General features: G+C 42.5%; 1 long non-coding RNA gene across 5 annotated transcripts in view; it reads right to left on the reverse strand.

Moving 5' to 3' along the window:
• LOC120397771 overlaps positions 1-16,346 on the reverse strand; it is a 48,467-nt gene extending 32,121 nt beyond the window's left edge. For all 5 annotated transcript variants that reach the window (XR_005593991.1, XR_005593990.1, XR_005593988.1 and 2 more), the window contains exons 1-3: positions 16,076-16,346; positions 15,036-15,077; positions 1,885-1,992 (exon numbers count right to left, since the gene is read on the reverse strand). This is a non-coding gene — a long non-coding RNA (uncharacterized LOC120397771). The remainder of the gene's footprint in view (positions 1-1,884; positions 1,993-15,035; positions 15,078-16,075) is intronic.
• Positions 16,347-18,450: the final 2,104 nt, after the last annotated feature.

Raw genomic sequence — 18,450 nt, forward strand, 5'->3', positions numbered from 1 at the left:
CCCAAACAAGACAAAGTACAGCTCTTCAAGCTTGGCTGGCCGCACGAGGCTAGGGCTGGGAAGAGGCGGGCGAGCAGGCAGTTTCTCAGCTCAGGGGATGGAACCTGGGGTGTGTGGGAGCCAGAATGGGGCACCCGCTGGCAAAACCAAAAGTTAGCACTTATGTGACAAATTGTCACCCTTGTGCTTCCTCTCCACTTTCTCTACCTCTTGGCTGTTTTTGGCCCCCAAGACATATGCGTATGGCTACAATTTTGTCACAGAGGTTATAGAAATTGTGAATTTGAATAAAGTCTGTGAAATCTTGGGAAGGGCTGTAAAAACATTTGATTAGGCCACAAAAGCAAGTGGCATTGCAAGCCGGTGCACAGAGTTGCAGTGCCACTTAAGTTGGCCGTCCGCCCCTCTGTAGATGGAAGCAGAGGGATGGATGGGGCAAAGTGAGTGGTGTTACAACCCCATGTGCTAGGTTCCAGTGCCCAGAGCAGAGAGCTGGCCCGAGCCCCATGGGACAGCAGCTGCCACTGCAGCATGAGTGCAGGGCAGACTTGCTCTCCAAGCCTGTGACTCCTTTGGGCTTCACCTTTCAGCACTCCCACTATTCTATAATGTATGTTAATACAGAAAAAGCCACATTATTTGGTGACCTTTCTGTGACTTAGCACTTTTTTCCTGCACCACTGCTGTGAAATTTACTAAAAATTTCCTTGCCAAAATCATAGTCACATTTATGCATATCAACTGCTTATTAGAAGACATCACAAGTCACTCTATGGAGGCTGGTTGCACTTTGCACCAGCTCCCTTGATGTATAAAAGGAATGAACCCATCATCCACATGTCAGCTAACTGATCTGCCAAGCTACCTGACTCTGTCCTTCTCCTGGGTAAATCTGCATAGCATTTGGCTTATGGCTTGCCTGGTTTTTACAGTGTCAGACTTGGAGCTTCCTTGGTAGAATAAAAGAGTCCATGCAGAGCACTGTTAGCTCGATCTCTCTTCTACAGCCTTTTGGTGTGAGGGAGACACTGATTGGCCTTGGCAGATTTAACACAGGACAGTACATTTTCCCAAGGCAGGTCGTGTGGCAGTGAGAAAGTGATTGAACTTTCTGCCATGCAGTCTGCCCTAGGAGCAGTTAAGTGTTTGCTTTGGGTCAGGACTGGCACAAGTCATTTTCTCAGCATGTCTTCAGGTTTCATGCTACATAGGGATTGCATGAGTTCTTTTTCCTTTGGGCAGTCTCTGAGGATCGCTGGAGGTGTTTACACTTTCCCACAATGCGGTTGCTTGTTGTTCTCTGGGGCTGGAAATGCAAGGGTAAGTTCTCTGGATTGATAAAATATGTGGGTATACTACCCTGCTTGACAGGATGGCGACCCACCAAGAATTCCTGAGGAGAAGCTTCTCCATGTTTCTTTCCCAGTTTCTAACTGTATATCACCACCCTGGTACACTGGCCACAGTGGCAAGTTTCTTGTGAATCCTTTCAGCATAAGGCCCTGGAGTGCTGAAGGCGGCTTTGTCCTGCAGTGGACTGAAAACAAGTAGTAAGAGACCATCTTCAAAGAGGATTAGGATATTAACTTGATTTGGTTTTTCAGTTTATGCAATTCTTATACTTTGCAGCACCGATGGGTCTTTGGAGAGGTTTCAAAAATTCAATTTATTAAAAAAAAAAGCAATTAGCGCTTACTCCTGCTAACTGTTGAAGTATGAACAACTGATCCTTCTTCCATCTGCCACCCACCTTTGACCCCGATTTCTTACTTGAGACACAAACAGGAATAACTCAGAGGGGAAAAAACAGTGGGAGAGATATTAAGATTCTGCACTTGTGTTAGAAATATAAATCATCTTTGAAGTATTCAAGTTTTTTTTTACCTCATTAGAGAAAGAACTTTCCCAATCAGAGTAAGGTCACGTTGTCATTACTATTATTCCGGCTGCTGGAAACTGGTATTTTTTCCCACACATTCCACTGGTGATGTGCTAATCGTAATATTTGATGATAAGGTTAATAAAGAGGGGAAAATATAAAATCAGAGTGCATCAAAAAGGCAGAGGCTGATATAATTACAATCCCTGCTGTGAAAGTGTTACTTGCAGGGAAATATGAGAAGAAAGCTAAAGAGAATACATCACACAATGGTCCCAAACTGTAAGCAGGAACATGTTTTAACTTAAATGAAGCATGTGGAGAAATGAGGAGACCATGGTAAAAAAAAGAGGATTCTACTCTTGTTCCTCTTGTGTATCTATTTACTTGTCTTTATTCTCTGTCTTACCATGTTACTACTGATTCCCTCCACAATGTCTTACTGCCGGGAGGTTCCTCCTATGCTGACTCAGCAGCATTTGCCTCACACACATACTAGCTGAATGACAGGAAGTGCTGAGTCCCTAACATTATGCTGGGGGACTGGTTCATTAGTAATTCAGAGGAAAGAGTGCCACCTGCTGAATCAGCACAACTTGCTGCAGTACTGAGATCTTCCCAGAGGTCCCCAAGCTGATTAGACTGTGCAACCTGAAAAGATCAAAGCCAGAGGTGGTTTATACAGCTGTGAGGCAGATATACAGCTGGAGGCCAGATACAGTCCTATATTTGAGTTCAGTGTCAACAAGACAGTTAGTTTGTTTTTATCAGATGAATAAGCAAAAGAAACCATTTGTTCAACTGATACTAGTCTTGAGAAAAGAAGACTAGGGGAGAGTGAGCCGGATAATAGTTTTCCAGTATGTTAAAGGATGTTATGAAGATAATGGTGATCAGTTGTTCTCCATGCCCACTGAAGGTAGAATAAGAAGTAATCAGCTTAATCTGCAGCAAGGAAAATTTAGGCTAGACATTAGGGAAAAACTTCCTAACTGTAAGGATAGCTAAGCCGTGGAAAAGGTTAACAAGGGAGGTGTGGAATCCCCATCATCGGAGGTTTTTAAGAACAGATTAATAAACACCTGTCAGGGATGGTCTAGGTTTACTTGGTCCTGCCTCAGAATGGGAGTGGCTGGGGTGGATGGACTAGATGACCTTTCAAGGTCCTTCCAGCCCTACATTTCTATAATTCTAAATTAAATATGTGCAATCAGACTGGAAACGCTTGAGGCTGCCTGCCTAATAGTCTAGCAGTCCTCCTCCTACTGAGCTCCAGGGAGAAATAGTAGTTTAAACACAAAGGTCCAAACAGACATTCTAGAATCCAAAGAAAGTTTCTGCCTCCAATCTGTGGTTGTGTCTGCACATTCCATTTAGCTCCACATGTGCAGAACAAAAAGCCCAGTTCCCACTACAGATTCATCCACCCCAAAAATGCTAAAGCGTGAGTTAGTTGTTACATCTTCCCAACAGCCACAGCAGGACTTTACAGATCTAGGATAATCATTTTTAACAAATTCTGTGCATCAAAGCAGAACCTTTAACTTTAAAAACGATCATCCATTGTCCCCAGAATCCTTTATTGCAGTCTGCCCTATGGAGTCCTCCTAATCCCCATCTTTCTGGATTTGAAGTTAATTGCTTAGATAACATATCCAGAAAGGTGCAAACCAGGGGAGTTTTGCAGGATACGTTGAAGATCTGCCCCAGTGCTTTATTCTGCAAAACTTGCTTTTAAAAGGAAATATCTATTTTGCTCCTATCCTTTATGCAGTCTTTGGCATCTAGGAATACAGTTCAACTCTCCAGGGCCAAAACATGTGCCTCTAGCATTTTAATGTGTGACAAAAGAGCCAGAATATGAGAGAACAAAAATATTCAAGAAACTATTTCAGTAATTGTGGAGGGAAGAAGGGTTAAATAAATACAAAAGAGCTTTACACTTCTTTTTCAAGGTCTTTAAAATTAATTATCATTTAAACAAATCAGCAGTGAAAAGGATAAGGGCCTGCATGGAGTGGAAGCAAACTTGGGTCTAACATTAGCAGTACACTCCATGGTAACGAATAGCTGAGAAATGCCCAGAATACTAGACCTTTCTCTTCAGATTTAGTTCTTCTTTAAACATGTAGGTATCTCAAACTCCCAGGACCCGCTCCCTCTCCAAACTGGTACCGTAAAGCTTAATATTAAACCTGCTTTCTTCCTGCAATCTGTTATCCACAATAGCAAAACTAAATTTACTGACTTAGACACAGTTATCTCTTTTCTAGTGCACTTGTTCCCAGTTCTGAGTTTCCCAATCTGGCTCTGATCTTTTAATCACAAATGTTCATAACACTGATATTAGATGCCAGGGGGTCTTCTCTTTTGCATGCAAAAACTTCTGTCAGTCTGAAGGGAGAAGATCTTTCTGGAAATTGAGAGCTACCATGGGCCTCAGTCTTGAGAGACAGGAAGATGGCACTGGAGCTTTTTCTGCCCTCAGAGTGGTTCTTGTATAGAACCAGTGCTATTCCTTTTCTATTCACTGGTCCTAGACTAATGATCAGAAATTAAAATTAGCTCCCCAAATCCCAACATGACTACCCATCTGCAATGACCCAACAGCACCATTACCACCCACATGCATCCAGCAGTCAATTGTGGCCTATATTTGTAGCATAGCATCCAAGCTTGTTTCCCAGCCAGTCCACCTTTGATCTGCAGTACACTGGGGAATTAATATTATCTTGATCTTTGAAATCATCCATGAAGACAATTCTGCTCTCCACTTCAACCAGTCTACTTTTTTCCAGCATATTCCCTCACTAATAAGCCTTGGTCGTTTCCACAAGTTATTGTGGAATACAAACATTCACGGGAAGAAAATAGTTCGGTTGCTGCCTGATGAGATGAGGGCTTTTAACACTAAGGATATGTCTACATTGCAACTAGGCTCCCAGGCTGGCTTTGCCAGCTGACTCGGCCTCGTTGGGCTCAGGCTAAGGGGCTGTTTAACCGCTGTGTAGACATTTGGGCTCAGGCTGGAGCCTGCACTCTCAGACCCTCCCACCTCACAGGTTCTAGAGCCTGGGCTCCAGCTGGAGCCTGAATGTCTACACTGCAATTAAACAGCCTCTTAGCCCAAGTCAGCTGGCAATGGCTAGCCACAGTTTTTAACTGCAGTGTAGACATATCCTAAGATGTCTAGATACCTTCTTCACGGTTCAGTCAGTGCAAATACACCTCTACCTCGATATAACGCGACCTGATATAACACAAATTCAGATATAATGCGGTAAAGCAGTGCTCCGGGGGGGGGGGCGGGGGGCTGCTCCCTCCAGTGGATCAAAGCAAGGTCGTTATAACGCGGTTTCACCTATAACACAGTAAGATTTTTTGTCTCCTGAGGACAGCGTTATATCGGGGTAGAGATGTATCACTAAGCTAACTATGTGGGATGGAACCTTTCCCTCATTTCAATAATGGAAATGTGCTGAAGCACACAATCGTTTTTCAGTCACTTATTCAGCAGCACACACAAAAAATTATACTTGCACTGAAACGTACGATTGATCTCTCACTAAAGAACACAGGCAGCTGGAGGTACTTTGACTTCAATATTGATCATGATTTTTCACAATTTTAATTTCATTTCTAATTGTTTCTTCAATCCATCCCCCTTTTGTAGGCTCCACATTGGTCTAGCCTAGAACTGGTCAGGAATTTTTCAACTATACTTTTTCTCTTTCCCTTCAAAAAATGCTGATTCATTGAAACAAACTGTTCATAAAACAGTGCTGATTTAGACGAATCTCCCAACTCAACATTTTTTAAAAAGAAGTTTCAAAATCATCACAACATTTTGTTTCAATATTTTTGAACCAAAAATCCAGTTTTCCAGTGTGACATTACTTTTTAATTAGAAATTGAAGGTAATTAGACTGAAAAATGTTTTTAAAATGGTCAAAATCAAATCAAAACATTTTGAAATAATTGAAATTAAATGTCTGGAGTGACCCAAACTGAAATAAAAATGGTTTGTTTTTTTTGGTTCGTGAACATTTTAGATATTTTGACACTTCATCCTGATTCAGGACATTAAAAACATTCAAACTCTCATAACTATTTGCAAACTGGGAAAACCATTTCCTGAGGACTCCTGTCAAATCACATTACCAAGGGCTAATGCGGTGTGTGCAATATGTTTTAAACTAAAAGAGTGACTTTAACTGTTAGAAGAGGAGAGTAGATAGAGTTGGAGAAAAACCACCAGTACCATATTGCAACTCCTTTCAAGGGAAGACATAGTTCCCAAGAAAGAACACACCACATAACAAATTCAGTCTTAGCCAAAAGGCTCTTTTTGGGTGTAGTCACATACTGAGATTTATTTGGTCACCTAAAGCAAGTCAACATGAATCTTTCAAAGGTACTTGAAAAATATAGTGCCCTGCATGGTGACAGGTTTCAGAGTGGTAGTCATGTTAGTCTGTATCAGCAAAAACAACGAGGAGTCCTTGTGGCACCTTAGAGACTAACAAATATATTTGTTTTATGCCCAAATAAATTTGTTAGTCTTTAAGGTGCCACAAGGACTCCTCGTTGTTTTTGAAAAATATACTTTTCCATTTTCACTAGTGTCCTGAGCCTCTGAGAGGGGTCAGGGGATGGATCACTTGATAATTACTTGTTTTGTTTATTGCCTCTGAGGCACCTGGCATTGGCCACTGTCGGAAGACAGGATATTGGGTTAGATGGATCTTTGGGCTGACCCAATATGGCCGTTCTTATGTTCTTATTGTACATCAGTGTGAATGTTCTAGATGAAAAGCCTTACATCGAGGACTGGATTTTAAAGAGTGGTACTGCCCTTAGTATTTGTGCACTCTTAACTCCTCCAGTGTCCCCTATTGAAAAGAACAGCCCTGGTACAACTGTCATTATCTTTCAGTGTCTCTTGCGCAGTGACAAGCCAAAGAATACTAGAGATTATTTTAAACATATATATCCATTTGTTGTGGTCTCAGAAACAAGCAATCCCCACCAAGCTTTGTACACTTGGGAACTGATTCCATATAGGGTGATGGGGTGGCTTGCCTTGAAGGCTATTATATTTCCTCCTGTGCCAGTCTCCTGGGTTCTGCCTAGCTATATACTTGTGCTGATTGGGTCTTTGAATCATTTTCAGTGTTTTGTGGTTTGGGACTTTTACTGTACAGTACATATAGGGTGACCAGATGTCCTGATTTTATAGGGACAGTCCCAATATTTGGGGTTGGTTTTTTTTAATGGGCTCCTATTATCCCCCACCCCTTGTCCCGATTTTTCACACTTGCTATCTGGTCACCCTAAGTGCATAGATGCCTTGTGAGAGGTGGCCTGTAATTAGGTTAAACTGTCTGATTTTAACATAGGAAGTATTTTAATACTCCAGCCTTAGTATTTAACTCAGCCTTCATGAAAATGTCCTATAGATTTTAATAATGATGAATTCAATAGGATTCTACAGAAATTACTCCACAATTTTATAGACTTTAATAAAGAATAACAAAGCGATTAACTTTTTATTAAATTCAATAGGATGGTTAAAAAAAGCCTTATGTCAAACTTCTCATTTTGTATTCAACCCTATAAGAGCTTTCCTATCTCAAAGTTAAAATTACACACTCAAACAGCATGTAATTCAGTTGACAACCTTAACAGAAATCTTAAATCCTCAGGCCTGGTAGGCCGAAAATTAGACACAGCCACTTTTGGTTTGGTTTGTGGATGCACATGTGCACATCATGTTGACCCTGTGCTTTGCCCTGGGAAGCAGGATTCTTGCCAAATCCAATACCCTGTGGGTTCACACACATGGAGCTCAGGGGAGGGGCAAAGGAAGTGCACACATGCCCATTGCTGCAGAGAAATCCAGCACTGAAAGCTTTGTTGTTATAGGGTCTCCCAGGGGAGCACTTTTCGTTTGGTTTCTGAACTTTTCACTGCTTTTTCTCCCCAAGGAAAGATTTTGTTTTCCAGGGTGTGGCTTTGGCAGTGGTATTTCTCACAGGCTACATGGCAAGTTTTCAAAGCAGTAGAGTCCAAAACACAAGAGAAAACACTCAGATGTTAAAGCTACGGTAGGATCCTGTTGTATTAACGGAGCAGAAGTGCAGTGACCATCTCAGAAGATAGAAGTGGCATTGTGCAGCTGGAATGGAGGATGGAGAGTAGGGATCAGTTTGGGGATGGGATTCAGTTGCTGGGGAGGTGAATGGCATGTCGGGGAAAAGAGGAGGATTTTTAAAAAAATCAGCTGGTTGGGACTCTGAACATGCAAAGGACAAATCAATATTTAATAAACTATTCTATATTTTTAAAATCAGGAGAGCGTTCTTCTGCTTGAAGAGACATGCATAAAAGGGAAAGAGTCTGTCAGAAAAAAAAAAGTCATTTTAAAATATACCTGCTTTGCTGAAGAGCAAGGACTGGCACATTTGAAAGTAATGTGGGGGAGGGATAGCTCAGTGGTTTGAGCATTGGCCTGCTAAACCCTGGGTTGTAAGGGGGCCACTTAGGGATCTGGGGCAAAAATTGGTCCTGCTAGTGAAGGCAGGGGGCTGGACTCAATGACCTTTCAAGGTCCCTTCCAGTTCTAGGAGATTGGTATATCTCCAATTATTATTATTAGCTGGAAACTTTAATTGTGCTTGGCTTTGACTCATTTGTGAGCTTGATGTATTTGGAGTGAGCGTTAAAAAAATTCAAATGCTGCCGCCTACTTGACCAGGCAGGATTTTCCAAGCTTTATAATAACCCCAAGCCCAGTCTATGATCTGTTTTATTGCTGATCATTTTAACCTTGTATGGGCTGTGGGATGGGGCATCTGCCAAATGACTGGTCAAAGGCTGGTTACCAAGGTCTACCACAGAAAGCGACTTATCCCAGGCTTGCTGTAGGGGACAAACCTTTCTGGGAATGTGGGAGCGGAACCCTGCTGCTTGAGACAGGAGGACATGCAATAACATACCAGATGGGATGAGGGGAGGGCTAAGGAGAAAGTGCAGAGAGGAGCCAGCCAGAGACTCCAGCCAGTAGGAGCAGAAGCAGCCAAAGCAGGGACCTTTGGTCTTCTAGACAATCGGAGAACTTTCTACAGTTATGACTGGGACTTTCTCTGCCCTGTGCTGATTGGCTGTTTGCCCCAACCCTCTCCTTCCCTCACCATCTCTTCACCTCAGCTTCTCTTCACCTTTAGCTTGGTCACCTAAAGCAAGTCACACCTTTCACATTCCACACCTGCCCCTCTTACCCTCTTCTCCCCTGTCCTGTCCCAATCATGGCCACTCCCTGCCCTTTTCTTTTCATTTAGCTGATTCCCTCCTCGCTAAATTCACCCCCCACCTTGTGGAACTAATATGACCTTTGCTCCCATCACTTAGTTCACTCTGCTTGAGTTACACCCTTCCCCCTCCTACTTAGACTGTAAACTCTTCAGGGCAGGGACTATCTGCTACTGTTTGTACAGCCCCTAGCACAACAGGCCCCCACGAGGGGAGCACAAGGAAACAATGAGACCATATGGGTCAGCATGACAGGCAGTAATCTCAGCACACCATCAGTCTAACTTGTCTGCTTGCTGCAGGCATCAAGGCAAAGGAGAGTTTTAAGGAGGACAATGAAGTGGCTTTGGGGATATTTACAGCCTTGTATTCATCACACCTTTCCAGTGATTGCTGCTAACATTTTAATAAGAGGCTTCCACAAAAATTCTCCCTTTTAGCCTGCAGTTAGACCCCTTGTCCCACCCCCTCACCCCCCAGCACTTCCTACACTTGCAGAGAGGAGTGGGGATGTGCTGGGAAATTTATTTGACTCCCCATGTAAACAAAACACATAACTAACCAAACAAACTGTGCATTTTCCGGCAACTTTAATACTTTATCCCTGAACACAGCACTCAGCATATTGACTGTATAATACAGTGTTCAACTCAGCTAATAAAGTGGTAATTTTGGGGCCAAGTCCCTGTACCCAATAATCTTTTGAAGATACTCCTGACACTTGTAATCTGGCGAGTTTCAGGTGTATTTTTGAGTGTTGCCTACTAGTGGTATTGATTATTTACCATGTTTATTAGGGTAGGGCCTAAGGATGTTTGGATGTAGACAGCTGGTGATTTTGCCTTATACTTTGATTGTAAGCGCTTGGGGGCAAAGGTGTCTGTTCTGTATTTGGTATTTGATCCAGAGAGGGGTTCAGTCAGGCTAGGCTGCATTATCACCCTGGGTGCCAGGGCCCTGACCCAAAGATTTTCAGCTAATTTCAATGTGTTTAGGATCAATGCACAAGTAAATTGCAAGTTACCCCATCAATGTTAATGAAGCAGATTACCCAGGGAACAGAAAAGACAAAACACACTGAAACCATGTCCAGATATCACCCATGTGCTGAAACTCAGCAGCAGAAAGCAGACTTGTGCTGAACAAGACTTTTCTGAACACATTAACTATCTGAATAGTTCCTACCTCTCCTGTTGCTTTGTGTGTGTGTAGCCACTGGGGAAAGCACAGACCTTGATGCCCTCTGTTGGCCACACGAGGCCATAACATGGCATAGACAACGGCAATCGTTTAGAAGAGATCGGGTGAATAGTTCTGAACTTTGCCACTTTGTTTTACTTTGTTCCTCCTCTCTTGCTATACTGGGATACTGCCTCGGCCATAGCATTATATTTAAAAGTCCACTGGAAAGTGGACTATTAGTGAATAGTGAAACTATTAAGGATCTCAAATTAGTAACAAGATTTAGGCTTAAAACTAGAGCTATGGCCTTGGATCTGAATTTCCCCCATGGTGGTACGTGGTTTAATTTTCATGCCCATCTCATTTACATACTAGATTTAAAAATAAAATATTTGAAATTCAAGTTTGGTCTAAGAAATATCTGAGTTCAAGGTTATTTTTCCCTTTCCACTACCTGATGCAGTAACATAAGCACTTAGGCCTGATCCTACTCCCATTAAAATAAAAAACAGTCTTTGCATAGATTTTAATGGGAACTGGGCCAGCATCTTAAAGCATAGCAATTCTCTGCTGGAGATTACCTCCGCTTGTTGGGGAGACACAAATCTGAACTCAGTACTTGGTAGAATTTTGATTATTTATTAAAAGTGTAAATATATTGGTATAATTTAAATCCACACATTTGACACAGTTGATCTGGGATCTTAAACAGTATTTTAAAATTGACAGAACATCTCCCTTGTAGGGCAAAGAGGCACTGCTTCCATCCCTGCATTTGGCTTTTACAGTGCCAGAATCAGAATGCATTTCTAAATGCAGCTGATTTCTCCCTTTGGAACGTTTGATCATCATTAACTTTTCAGAACAAGCCCACAAAATTCCTATGCATACATTAGACTTCAGGGTAATATAGATATTTGAACATCTCTTATTCCTTTTATACTGAATATTTGTTAGCAATAGCCTTTCACTAGAGAACTCACAATGTCAATTGTTATTACTTGGTTGTATGCAAGATCAGTAGGATGAGGTTAATAAAAAGCCTTCCCTGTAGCTCTCTCTCTCACACACACACACACACACACACACACACACACACACACACACACCAGTGTCAGCAACTGATTTAGTGTGTGATCTTAGTCCCCAGAGTCATGATGTGTTAGACTTCTGGACATGCTGCAAAACCCATCAATTCTCTCAGACATTTAGGAAGAAGGTGGGTTGAGGAATGAAGAGGGAATTAAATGTTGATGTGTTGAATTCTTATGCAGGGACATTTTTACAGTTGTTGTCCTTTACGGAAAAGTCTAATAGAATTTATTACAAAAAATGAACGTTTATGGGTTTTTAAACCATCTCATAGAGTTTAATAGCAAATTATGTCCTTGATTTCTATAGAATGGTTCAAAGAAAAAAAAATTCTATAGGTTTTTAGAGTAATTTCCACAGAAACCTACCAAATGTGTACAGAGTCCTGTTGCTTTCATCACTATTTAATTCTGCAGATGCTACAGACCACAAATACAAGTTGAAATAAATAAGCAGAATCTCCTGGGGTCTACCCCAATAGATTCAGAGCCTGTGCTGGCTGGCACTAAAATCAATGGCCCTAGAAGAAGCTTGCCTCAGATTACTGAGTTCCACCTTTCATGTGATTCAGCTCCTTGTTTACCAAAGGGAATAATACATGGACCTTTTCATTAATAAGAAGCATCTGATAGTCTAGAAATTATCAACTTTCATTCCTGCTGGAACAGTCCTATTGAATTTCACAGGGATTAAACCCATACATTTCTATAGAAATTTAATAAGGTTTTAAATAATTGCTCTAAAACTCTAATAGAAAGTAGTAAGCCATAAACTGGCATTTTCTAATAAGTTATATAGGATGGCACACAAAAAAAACCCCAACACACTACAGAAAAGCTGTTTTCCATTAAATTCTAGAGAGCTTTCCCATAAGGGATTGGAAAAACTGGAATTCTTGAACAAGCTAAGGGAGGTGGGCATCTAGCTCCTTTAGGCCCCTTTGATAGATGAATGTTTCAACCTCACAATCAAAGGTCAAACGTATTTGGTTCTATGCATGTTGTAGCTTTTTGTGCATTGATACTCACAACTGGCACCTGCAGGAGCAATTTCACATTTCAAAGTACACACTTCAAAAACTCCCCTCCCCCTACCCTGCACCCCCCTGTTACAGCCGAGTTAGAAAACCAAGGTTTGTAGGCTGGGAGGGAGCTGGATCAGAGTCTAGTGGGATGCAGAACTGACATATAGCTCATGCTAAAAAAATGCACCCAAACTGTTATGATATCTATTAAGTGACTCCTTTAACCTCCCCACCACTATTTTGATGTCATATGCTTTGTTGAAAAGTGGACCTGCTTCAAAGTTTTCAGTTATTTTCCCTCCTTAGGAGCTATTTTTTCTGGCAGAGCCAGGAACACACTTTATTTTTCATAGTTTTCCAAGCAATCTGTTGTGACTTTCTAAAAACTCCAATAAGCTACATTGGGATGTGTAACTTGGCTACTGCAGTGCACCTTGGGTGGCTGAAGGTGCTTAGCCTCCCAGTGCATTTGAACATACACCAAGACACTCAAATATGTACCCATAGCCAAGTAACCCACACCTTGTTGTTGTGCCTTACAGTGCTTAAGATCATGGAAAAAGGAGACTGCTTCAGTTTAGTTAAGTAGCAAATATGTTCTGACAATGAACAGCAGTGTAAATTTTAGTCTTCTGTGCAGCACTGAAGTCATGCAAAATCATGGTTGTGGTGCAGCTCCCCACCCACCAAGTTGCTACCCAAGGGGCAGACAACCCAATGTATCTTTCAGTATATTACATACCATTGCTAAGACAATTCTGTACTTTGCCATTCCCATGCATAATGAAAAGAAAAACTTTACACACCACTACATTTGCCACATGAAAAGATCAGTTGCTCCAAAAATGAATGTGAATTTAAACTGTTTCAATTAATGCTGAGGATAAACCAAAATTAGAACTAGCCTATTTCTTGGGGTTGCAGGAAGTATTGTAATAGGGAGGCAAGTGTGACTGCTTGGTGAGAGGCCAGGTTGAGAATCCTGGGCAAAGGCAGTCCCATCCAGCACTGCCTCTTTAGGCCAAGAATCTCCCCTGCCTCCATTTTGCCTGGCCACTCCTACTTTCAGTGCCTGTCCCCCACTGGCTGATTTGGAGATATGCAAAAGAGGGCAGCCAGCTCAGAGAGCCACAAGTGTCCAGGATAGGGACTTCCTAGCATCAAGCCCCAAAATGGATCTATGCTGAATAAGTTGGTAGATAGATGGTAGAGAGTGGGTGGAAAGCAGGAGGATGGATAATCACCCACCCACCATCCCTTTCAGCACGTGGGAGGGAGCGGAACAAGAAGGGGAGGTGGTTCCGAGCAAGGTGGAAGGAAAGGATGAAACAGAAGCACAGAATGTGCTCTTCTTTTATCTTGATTTCACCAACAAAAGCAGAACAAAATAAAAAGAACCCAGGCACAGTTTGCCCAAGGAGAAAAATAGAGGAGGAGTCACACAAGACTGCTTAATGCACCACAGCAATGCATTCATGTCACCATGATGGGCATGGATTATGAACAGAAATAAAGCAGAATACTCAGCTCTAATCCCTCACTTTAGGATTCTAGAGCAGAACACTTAAACTGCCTAAATACATGGATTTGTGACAAAATCTATTCAACACAAAACAGCTACATTTATAAAAAAGGCGGATCAAGGACAATTCCGAAGAACCTAGTAACTAATTTGGGGCTAAAGCATCAGTAAGGTCTCTGCCTGTATGAGCATACTTTGGTGCACGTAGCTGAATGACCCTAACATGGGGTGGGGGGGAGTAGTACAGTTTTCACTAGTAAAACTTGTGTGTCCCAGTGGATATGGCACTGGAGAATTCTACTGCCTACTGTGACAGAGTGCAAGGCGTGCGTAGGTGAGCTTGCACTCGGATCACTCTAGAGACTGATTAGTGCCCCAGGAGAAGCTGACTGAGGGCAATGATCTGAATCAGACTGGTGGGCTGGGGGAGATAAGAACTTAATTGGCCCCATCAGCCTAGGGCTGATAAAAGAAGCACAGGAAGAAAGTGCAGGGGAAGGAAGGAAGGAAGGAAGGAACGAACGAATAGGGCTAGCTGAGCCTAGCCATACAGAGGCCTCAGAGATCTCTGTTCCCTTCAGATCCTGCTCAGAGAGCCTAAAGCTCAGCAAATATTGTTAATAGGCAAGAGCACAGGGGACCGTGGTGACACTGGTGAAGGGAAACAGAAATAAAGTTACACTAAGAGCACACCTGGTGGAGTCCGTGCCGTTTCTGCAGGGAAGATGATGGGGGCAGAACGGGCCCCTGTTACACTTACACATGCAAGTAGTGGAATCTTAGGCACCTGCCTGCAGAATAGTCCATGGAAGTGTGTACACCAAAGTGCAACATGATCAGAATCCTAAAATCAGTCCTTTGCTTAGATTAGACTGTGTGCATGTCTATGCATACGTACGCAGGCACAGAAGTACAGCTCTCTCTAGGATGAACACATGATAACTGTTTAAAAGTACACAGCACCAGTACATGAACATTTAGTACAAGATGCAAAGATATAACAGCAACATAGAAAATGAACAAACCTTGAGGAATTCTTCTCTCAGTCAGGGTTGTTGGCTTACACACTAGAAAATAAAGCTTCAGGTCATAAATAAATGCAGGTAGGAATCTGTTGTTTCTGAATTGCTTTTAAGACACTAACTTTGACAACGATATGCAATCACACATTCCTTTATGTATCCAAAGAGCTACGAATGGGTACATGAGGAGACACTCAGAACGGTGACTTTGCAGGACACTGTGAGGTAGCACTGGAGAACTGATTTTGATCGATTGTTGTAACCCTTAACTCAGTGGTTCTCAGTCTATGTCTAAGGGGTCCGCGAAAGGTTGTTGTTACCATAGAAAAGTGGTTTTCAGCCTGTGGTCCGCGGACCCCTGGGGACCCACAGACATGAGTGGTGTATACTGGGGCTAGGGGAAGCTGAAAGAGCTCTCGCTCCCTGCTGCAGCGCCACAGCAACGGAAGAGGCACAGAGCATTTCAGTATTGGGGCTGTGGGGGGGAGGGGGAGGAGTGAGCTGGGGGCAGGGCCTCGGGGAGGGGAAGAGGCGGAGTGAGGGTGAAACAGGGATGGAGCCATGGGCAGAACAGGGGCAGGGCTGCGGGGGAAGGGGTGGAATGGGATGGGGCCATGGGTGGAGCCACAGGCGGAACAGCAGAGCGGCTCCAGGCTTGGAGGTCCACCAGGGCAGAGAGCTCTGCCGTGGTCCTGGCCAGGGCTAAGCTCTCAGCCGCCCTGCCTGCCCCATGGCCCCGACCAAGCTCTCAGCACCCCGCCCCCCCTGGCCCGGCCGGGGCCATGGTGGGGGGAGAGCAGTGAGAGGGGGCAGGGCCTCGGCCAGAAGAGGCAGGGCAGGGGCTAGCCTCCTCAAGGGGAAGCTTCATCTGCTGCCCCTTCCCACAGACTATGTCTAAGATTTCCAAAGATTTCCATTGGAAAATTTGTAGGGGTCCGCAAATGAAAAATGGTTGAGAACCACTGACTTGCAGCAACACTTGCACTGATCTTTCACATTATGATTGAGCCTTGCACAGAGATAAAACCTAGACGTCTGCCTACCTGACCTGGCACGATCTGTAACTCAACCACCACATGACTGAAGGGTTTGTGAGTCTGCACGGAGGGTGAGTTAGACTCACAACTGAGGAACAATTGAGCTATAATCATCCACAAATTCTAGTCAAAACAAGTCCATGAAGGGAAGTCACTTTTCTGCAAGGAGTCATTAGGAGAGACTGGCATGGGAGTAACTCACTAGCTTTAGTGTCTCCGACCTGGTTTTTCAGATTGGTGATAAAAAATAAACTGTCTCTGTTTATCTGGTGTGAGGTTGATTTCTTGTAGCGTTAAGGCTGTCTGTGACCTCACAATTCCCCTTCAGATCTTATTAGATCCAAAGAAAATCCTCTTTTTTAAAGAGAGACCATCATAAAAAGGCAAAGTGGTCTTTTTTGCTTGGAATCATCCCAGAGCAATACAGCTCCCTTTCTGCCCATAAACCCCTTCATATTTACTATGTAGCTGTTTTTATCATGAAAAAGGTTTGGGGTGTTTTTGTTTTGTTTTTTAAAAATAGGGCAATGAGAATAGTAACACTGCTGAATATCAAGACACAGGTGCAAATCCTAGTGTTGCTTTGTGATGAATCCCTCCATAAACCAGCCCATTTTTAAGTTGGGTCAGTACATTTTCAAACATCCAGACATACTATTACAGATGAGGCTACAGGAACAGCATCAGAAACCCCGCCACACTCTTCCATGGATTGACATTAGAACTGAATCTATGTCTGAATTTACAACATGTTCCACTGCCTAATCACCAGTGTAGACAGGAGTGTCTCTCCCCTCCGCCCCCCACTCAGCCGTTGTGCTAGGGGAAACTGCTTTGGACTAATCCCCTAACAGGACTGTAACACAATTTATACCACCCAGAATTATGCTATGTGCTTCACGTAAGAGACAGTGAAATCTTGGCCCCCACTGCAGTCAATGGAAATTTTGTCATTGACTTCAATGGGGCCAGGATTTCACAAACAACACCTAACCAGATTTGTGATCAACGTTTTACACATGACCACACAAGTGAAGTTGATAAAGCAGTAGGCAGAAGTTGAAGTGGGTAAGGCCAAGGGTCACAGCAATACAACTATGTGGTTACTTGGTTAAAGCATGTGCACAACCTGATGGCTGTTTTTGCCCACTTCTTCCATACATATATAAAAATGATAAAAGATACAGATTATTGAATATCAATGACTTGCTTATTGTGAGACTCAGGGGAAAAGCATATTCCCAAGAGATGGTGGCAGCTTGCTGGGCCAGAGTAATGGGTGCCATGGGGAAAGGTCTCCATGTTTTGGAACAGTGTTGAATGTGTATAGACATGTTACTATTGTCATGTAGGAAGATGGCCAAGAAACTCATAGAAAGCAGCAATGCTGGTCTCTTTCTAAAAGCTTAAGATGTAGATTTACCAGTTTATAATTTTCTTATTGATTGCTCACATATTTTTAGTGGGTGAGCTTACTGCTTATGAAAGTGAAAGAAATGTCAGACTGGCTGTAGCCAGAAATAGTGTAGGTAGGTGCTGAGCAAGCTTTCCCTCATGGCTGTGTTAAAACATCTGACTTAGCTCCTGCAGTCCCCTTGCTGCTGTTTCAGTCTGAGCTGAATTGCATATCTGTTTACTGGTAACAATTTTCACTCAGTATTTGAGTCTAGCAGTCAAATTTGCAGCTGGTGTAAACAAGGCAACTCCATTGATAGCAATGGAGTTGAATTCACTTACAGAAGGGCAGCATTTAATACTAGATCTCCAGAACGGAAATGTTAGAAGAATTTTGCTATTCCATCTAGCATAGTCTGGATGCAGCAAACTATTGACCATCTCACTGAAATAAGGCTGCTCACCCCACACTCAGAAAGGAGAGATACTTTTTTTAAAACTATGTGATTGCAATCTTTATAATAAAACCTTCCAGTTGGCACCTATGTCAAAGCAGATTCACATTAAAGGTTTAACAATCTTGAGATTGTCCCTAACTCAAAATCCCAGTCCATATTAAGACTGGAACTATCACAGTCACAACTGTTTGAATATGTTTTTTTTTCTAGCAGAATTTCAGCATGCTTTCTTTAAATTATATGAACATGAATTTATTTCTGAAAACTTATTGCTAAACTATTATATAGACTACCCTATAGTTAATTTACTACATAGACATAAAACACTTTAGTATGGTGGGCTAAAGAAGAAACATGTCTACACAAATCAGAGAAGTGATGCCCAAATCTTGCTAGGCATCCTTCTAATTTACACAAAGTCAAAATTTTAAGAAGTATTTCAAGTAAACACTTCCACTCCACACTGTCAAATGCCTTCTCAGCATAAAGGGAGAATGCCTAACAAAGACCTTTTTTGTTTATACTGAC

Source organism: Mauremys reevesii, linkage group 2, assembly GCF_016161935.1.
Source record: "Mauremys reevesii isolate NIE-2019 linkage group 2, ASM1616193v1, whole genome shotgun sequence".
Lineage (NCBI taxonomy): Eukaryota > Metazoa > Chordata > Testudines > Geoemydidae > Mauremys > Mauremys reevesii.